Source organism: Equus quagga, chromosome 11 (genome assembly GCF_021613505.1).
Source record: "Equus quagga isolate Etosha38 chromosome 11, UCLA_HA_Equagga_1.0, whole genome shotgun sequence".
Taxonomy (NCBI): domain Eukaryota; kingdom Metazoa; phylum Chordata; class Mammalia; order Perissodactyla; family Equidae; genus Equus; species Equus quagga.
In genome coordinates this window covers 776,050-782,395 of record NC_060277.1, presented here as the reverse complement: position 1 = coordinate 782,395, position 6,346 = coordinate 776,050, and the positions used below count along the sequence as shown (strand labels likewise).

The following is a 6,346-nucleotide window of genomic DNA, read 5'->3' as shown; positions in this document are numbered from 1 at the left end:
CTCTTTTTTGTGATCTGAAAGGTAAACATTTTATGGTTGTCTCTACAGGAAAAACGTTCAACCTAACTAATAAAAAAAAACCTTCCAAAAAACACATCTTGCAGTGTTTAAATGCAGTAAAAGAATGTTAAGTAAGGAGCAAGAGGTGTCTGGACTTTTTACAGCGTATTTTCTCAATAAAATGGGGAAACAAGATTGTCTTCCCACAGGGGTGACATGAGAGAGAGAACAAAGTATTTATAATTTTATAAAATAAAAAGCATTATATGAGTATGACTTATCTATTACATAATTGTAACTTTTGAGTTATTGTAGTTTTATGCATTTTTTGCTGAGAACGGGATGAGACAAAATAATTTCTTTTTCAGTGCACAACTGTGTATTAGTATAGAAACAAACAGCAGCAAAGCCGGGGACTTTTATGAAAGCTTGGCCCTTGAGGGTGAGCAGAAGGGCATTTTTATTAGAAAACATATTGAGCTTCATGCTTGGAAATAATAAAATAGGAAAAAAGCTGTTTATCTTACAACTACCACATTATTTACTAAATCCTGCAAAGCTGAGTCTCAGGAGTCTGACCCCTCTTTGTGCCCGTCACTGTGCTAGGCACTGAGGGCCTAGAGATACGAGAGGCAGTCCCCAAACAAGAGAAAGACCTTAATGGTAGTGTCGTACACCAAGCAGGTGGATGGCAGGTGTGGCAAGGTCGTCCTTGCTCCTCCTAGGCGCCTCCGGTGCCCAGGATCTAGACATACCCCAGTCTCTCTTGCCTAAAGGTTCTCCTTCAGGTTCCCCACTGCAGGCACCACAGGGATGGGAGACAGGAGAGAAGGGGAGGCCAGGATGCCCAGCAGCAGTGGCCGCGTGTCTGACAGACGGCGGGTGGGCAGTTGGCAGCTCTCCAGCAGTCGCGCCTGTGATGCTGGCTGAGCTCGTCAGTGGGGACTGCCCACAGTTCCTGGAATGCCTGGTTTCCTGGGAGCCAGCGGTGGTGGGCTCCTTGACCCTCCACACCTTGTTCTTGGACTTGAATCTCCTGTATTTTATCCCCTTGTACTTGAAACACCTCGAGTGGTTTGTGTTTTCTTGACTGATACATGTTGTAGATGACGAGACAGAAATGTATATAGGTGCTGTGGGATATGAGCTCTTGGCTGTCAAAAATGGCTCAAGGTGTTTGTCTCTCTCCCGCTGATTTACCGCACTTAGCATAATACCCTCAAGTCTATGCGTGTTGTCACAAATGTCACGATTTCATCTTTTTATGGCTGAATAGTATTCCATTGTGCAGACACACCACATCTTTTTTATTTTTCATCCATTGATGGGCACTTAGGTTGTTTCCAAGTCTTGGCTATTGTGACTAATGCTGCAATGAACATAGGGGTGCATGTATCTTTTTGAATTAGTGTTTTCATGCTCTCTGGATAATTACCAGCAGTGGAATGATATTTCTATTTTTAATTTTTTGAAAACTGTCCATAGTGTTTTCCATAGTGGTTGCACTACTGTATGATTTCACTCACATGTGAAAGATAAAACAACAACAACAACATACACACAGACACAGAGAACAGATTGCTGGTTACCAGAGGGGAAGGGGGAGGGAGGGGGGCAAAAGGGGTGAAGGGGCACACATGTGTGGTGATGGAGGGAAATCAGACGTTTGGCGGCGAACACGATGCAGACTATACAGAAGTCGAGACATGATGCACACCTGGAATGTATATAATGTTATAAACTAATGTGACCTCAGCAAATAAAGTTTAAAAATGGCCCACGGGAAGCATGCACGCGGACTTCTGGACGGAGGAAGAACTGCCTGACCTGGAAGGGTCAGGACCTCGGGGGAGCGGCCAGGAGTGAGCGGAGCAACAAGCCGCGCAGAGAGGCAAGGGCGCTTACGGGACAGTGTGAGAGCAGTCTACACCCGGAGCAGTCTGCCTCCCCATCCCATTATCCCCCACGGAACGGGGTTCTGGTCGAGGGTCAGGGGATCAGCATGGATCGGGGGGCCTCCCTCTGTTGAGGAAGCTCAGAACAAAAGGCTGGGCAGTTTAATGGACCCCGGGGTCAGCGAGGGCCAGGGAGATGGCCAGGAGCGAAAAGCCCTGTGTCCTGAGAGTGGGGAAAGCTGTCTTCACGGCTTCCTCCCCATCCCCATAAGGAGACTCAGCAGAGCATCTGGAGAGGAGCTCTTCCAAGGCCTCAGCTGGGGACGCAAATACGTGAAGAGCTTTACCAGCCTGAGGGGTCTGACCCTTGACTGGACGCCCTCAGAGACGGCCGTGCGCGGCCGCGCCCCTGCTCTGGGACAGGGAGGCCAGCTCCTCCTGGGACACCGCCAGGAAAGCCTTGAATGCCATGGTCAGCCTGAAACATCACACCCAGGCTTTTAATCAGGAACTGGACTCCTCAGAAGGAGCAAGATTGGGATTCGGGCAGAGAGGGTGCAGCTGGACGGATGTGAATGGGGACAAACCCCAAGGGTCTCTGCATCTCCAATAAACGCCCAGCAGACAGCATCCCGTGCAGAGTGGTGCTTCACCACCCTGAGGGGAAGACGACTTGTCCCGTGAATGTGACCAGCCTCTCTCTTTGACCGCCAGATGCAGAACTGGCCCGTGAACAGAGAGTGCACTGGCCCGACCCTCACGCTCCCTCTCACATGGCTTAATCCGGCTCCTCTGCTGGTGAAGGCCTGACCTCCGGCAGCAGCAGTGGGTGCTGAGCCCTCACTGCAACCACTCCTCAAGGAGGCCACAGCCACTTGGTAGCAAGTTGGTAATGTTGGCCCCTTCTGCCTTGGAGGAGGCAAGGATTTGTCCTTGTTAGTGAAACGGGGTGCCAGAGGGTCACTGTAGATATTCAATAAGATCTTGATCGCCTTTTGACCTTGTTCCCAGCACAGACACGGATGAATCTCGTCAATTTGCTGTTTTCTTGTTCAACTTAAGGTGTGACTCGGGTCTCGAGGATTCGTGAGCTTGTTTTGCAGAAGAAAGAGAATGCCTTTGGGGAGGTTGCCACCCCCGGATGGCTGGCCCCCCGCAGCTGTTGACGCCCAGAAATCAGACTGCTGAGGGGCTTGTCGGGGTGACCCCTTTGTTTCTCCGAAGCTCCTCCTGTCAAGCCTCTTACCTCAAACCCCGGCTCTCTGTTCCTGGGGAGGCGGATTTGAGAGAACCCAGGCTCCCACCTTCTCGTTTTGGCCAATTTGAATAAACCTTTCTTCATCTCGAAGCACCGATGACTCAGTGTTTGGCTTGCTGCATGTTGGGCACATGAACTTGAGGTTAAGAGGTTTGGTGTCATTGGGACAGGGCGTCTGCCATAGCCCCTAGCACCCCTGCACATTCTTCCTGGGTGTGCCCAGAAAGCCAAGTCCTCATAGCTCTTCCCCGGCCATTTCTCAGGGCTGTGCTTGGAGCATCAGCCTTGGGGGATGAGGCAACGTCTCCCCCAGGACAGAGACGAGGTGTGTTTAATGCTGACTATAAAACAACAGCTTCCCCGAGGTGAGTATTCCTCCGTCGTGATGCACAGCTCCCGCATGCTACCCGGCCTTCTGTCTCACCTCCAGGACGCTTGAGACCAGGCAACTGATGCCCATCGTGCTGCTTGCTGTGCTGAGGAAAGTCTGTCTCTGATCTAAGAGTCTTGTGTCTTCTGCCAGCATCTGTGAAGTAGTAACAGGTTAGCTTACAAGCAGGGCAACATCAATCCCATACCTGACAGTTCTTGCCAGAATTGATACCAGTTCCAGATACACACTTGTCTTCTCTGCTTCCAGTGCCTCCACCAGCACCGTGAACCGATAGCATGGAGAACACCTGAATTATCCAATAGGTACCCTGCACAACGTCGCCTTCCATCAAGGAAGCTTCATGACAGTAAGGGAGGTACAAACATAGAGGCCACTTTTGTCATCATGTGCCCTGTCATTCACAGGCATTTGGCTTAACAGAATTGTAATCTGTTAAAAAATTTAGGTGAGGAGCTGGCTCAGGGTCAAAACCCCATGGTTTTGGGATATTTGTCCTATAGTGTGGTAGACACACTCAGCCAAAGATGGACACAGAGTGCTACATCCCCTGTAGCCAGAACACCTGGTCCCGAAACCCCGCAGTACAAATAGAACTGGACCTTCTCACCATCTCTCCAGTGCCCCGCTTGTAGGATCTGTGCTTCTCTTCCCTGCAGCCTCTGACTCCACAGGTTGGAAGTCTCAGTTCTTTGGGAGAAACCATCAGCCTGCGGACACAATAAAGGTTTCACTGAACTTGGAGCCATCACCACCACCAGACCACCTAGCCGTGGACCACAGCCACGTAAAGGAATTGTACCACCATGGAAGTAACTGACCTCCATCAACAGGAAGTTCTAGGTCTCTTGTACACGATGGTCAGGGAAGAGCATGTTTAGAATTCAGAAGCCACACGGGTCATGTCTTGGTGATTCCGTGTGCCCGTAAGAATGATAAACGGGCAACTGCAGGTGCCACAGCCCAAATAGGAGCAAGGTAATATCCCATGAGGGTAAAGAGCTGCGTCGACCATCAGGCAAATCATCCTGGCCAGATCAGTGATGGCTGAGTAACAGGGAATCTAGAACCGATGGTGAATCGAGAGGATGATGAGAACCAGTTGTAGGACAAGCTACAGCATTAGGAACCATGATTTGTTTCCGTAATCCTCTTGCTGTCAGTCTTTTCAGAGATGTAAGTGGGTGTACAGACTCAATGACTGATCGAACTTACACTTCCTCTCTTGAGGAATAAGTGAGAAAATCTAGTTCTCACAAAAGTGGAGGCTCCACATCTTAGTTATGGGGGCTGGACACACAGAGCACACAGCTGAATCTGAGCGCCAGGCTCGCTCAGTGTGTCAAACACTCCTCAGGTGCCACATCAGATCCTTGAGGCTCACCGGTCTCTGAGGTCTCTGGGCATGTTTTCCACATCGCTCCACGTGCCTCAACAGCACCTGTCTTGTGCCAGTGACACCTGCTCCTGCTCCTGCCCTGGCATCAGGCGCCAAGAGAACTCAGGGGGCTCCTGCAATCACAACCCAGAAATTCAGGAGACTCAATGTCCCACGGGACCACAATGTGACCAATGGGAAAGGGAGCTGAGTTAATAAATTCTTCTCCATCCATCTCCTATTCCCCCAACCCCAACAACTGATACTGACAATGCCACTCACCTCCCCTCCACCACCATCAGCACCCTGCAGTCCGGTGGTTTTTCTCTGTCTTTGAGCCCCAAATATTTATGGTAATTACATCAGAATAAAATGGTTCTTGACAAACTCCAGTATTCCCCACACACCAAAGCTCCCAGGCAGGGCAGGATGAGGCTAAAGGACTTAGTGTTCAAGTCCTCGGCAGCTGCAGAGAGTGTGCGGCAGACTCTCCCCAAAGTGGCATCTGAGTCTTCCCTGAGGCTCCCACACTCTGCCAGCAAACCGGCTTCTGATCCCCATGCTCTGGCTCTGCCTGATCCCATTTCAGGTTTTCTCATGGTAGAGTTGGTGCTGACAGTTAATCGTGGGGACTCAGCCAGCGCCCCGGGCTCCCTAAGCCGTCAGACAGGCACAGCCTGTAGCCGACATTGGTGCTTCCCAGAGCCAGGCGAGCGACCTCTCCCATCCAGTGGGTCCCACCCAACAAATGACGCCGCGGGTCCTGCCCCCCCGGGCCACTCCTGGTTTCATCGAGAGCGAGTGCCGGGCACTTCTACTCCTCAGGACCTGCTTCACGTGGACACGTTTCTCCTCAGCTCCCCTCCTTACAGGAGCCCCCACCCTTTCTATTTCCCAGAATGAAAAATGCTGAAAAATGCAGCTAAGTGAAATTAATGCTTTGGAGGGACAAGAGGTGTGACATAACTTAATTACCGTGTTTACTTTCAACAACGCACTGAGGCATCAGGAGACCTCTCGAAAGCTGGCAGTGACCGGCTCTCAGCCCGGGTCCAGTGGAATGGTGACCTTGAGGACTTGTTACCTGGGAGCCTGTCTGGCGACTCCCTCTGCGACAGTGATTCCAGGGCTGGAGAAGCTTCAGGAACGCAGGGTTTATTCTGTCACATGCAGGCATTGCAAACCAAGGAAAGACCCTGCCATTTTTCTCACCACTGTTTCTTCAACGAAAGGACATTTTAACATCTAAAGACAGAAAGAACATGATTGGAATAAAGGAGAACCTTTAAACTAACAAACTAACCCCAAGAAAAAATTCCCTGTCCAACCCCATCCTCATTTTAGTCCAGATAAATGTCGATTGGTCCGGCCAGATCCGCACGTGTCCGGTCGGGCCTTGGGGATCACGCCTGCAGCGTAACGCC

The 6,346-nt window shown here is 50.7% G+C and overlaps 1 long non-coding RNA gene across 1 annotated transcript; it reads right to left on the bottom strand.

Annotated features, from left to right (window-relative positions):
- Window positions 1-2,658: 2,658 nt before the first annotated feature.
- On the bottom strand, window positions 2,659-5,437 carry LOC124247429 (uncharacterized). The gene is made up of 4 exons (XR_006890722.1): window positions 5,205-5,437; window positions 4,366-5,056; window positions 4,155-4,254; window positions 2,659-3,679 (listed from the first exon to the last, which is right to left on the bottom strand). It is a non-coding gene; the product is annotated as an uncharacterized LOC124247429 (long non-coding RNA).
- Between the last annotated feature and the right edge of the window lie 909 nt (window positions 5,438-6,346).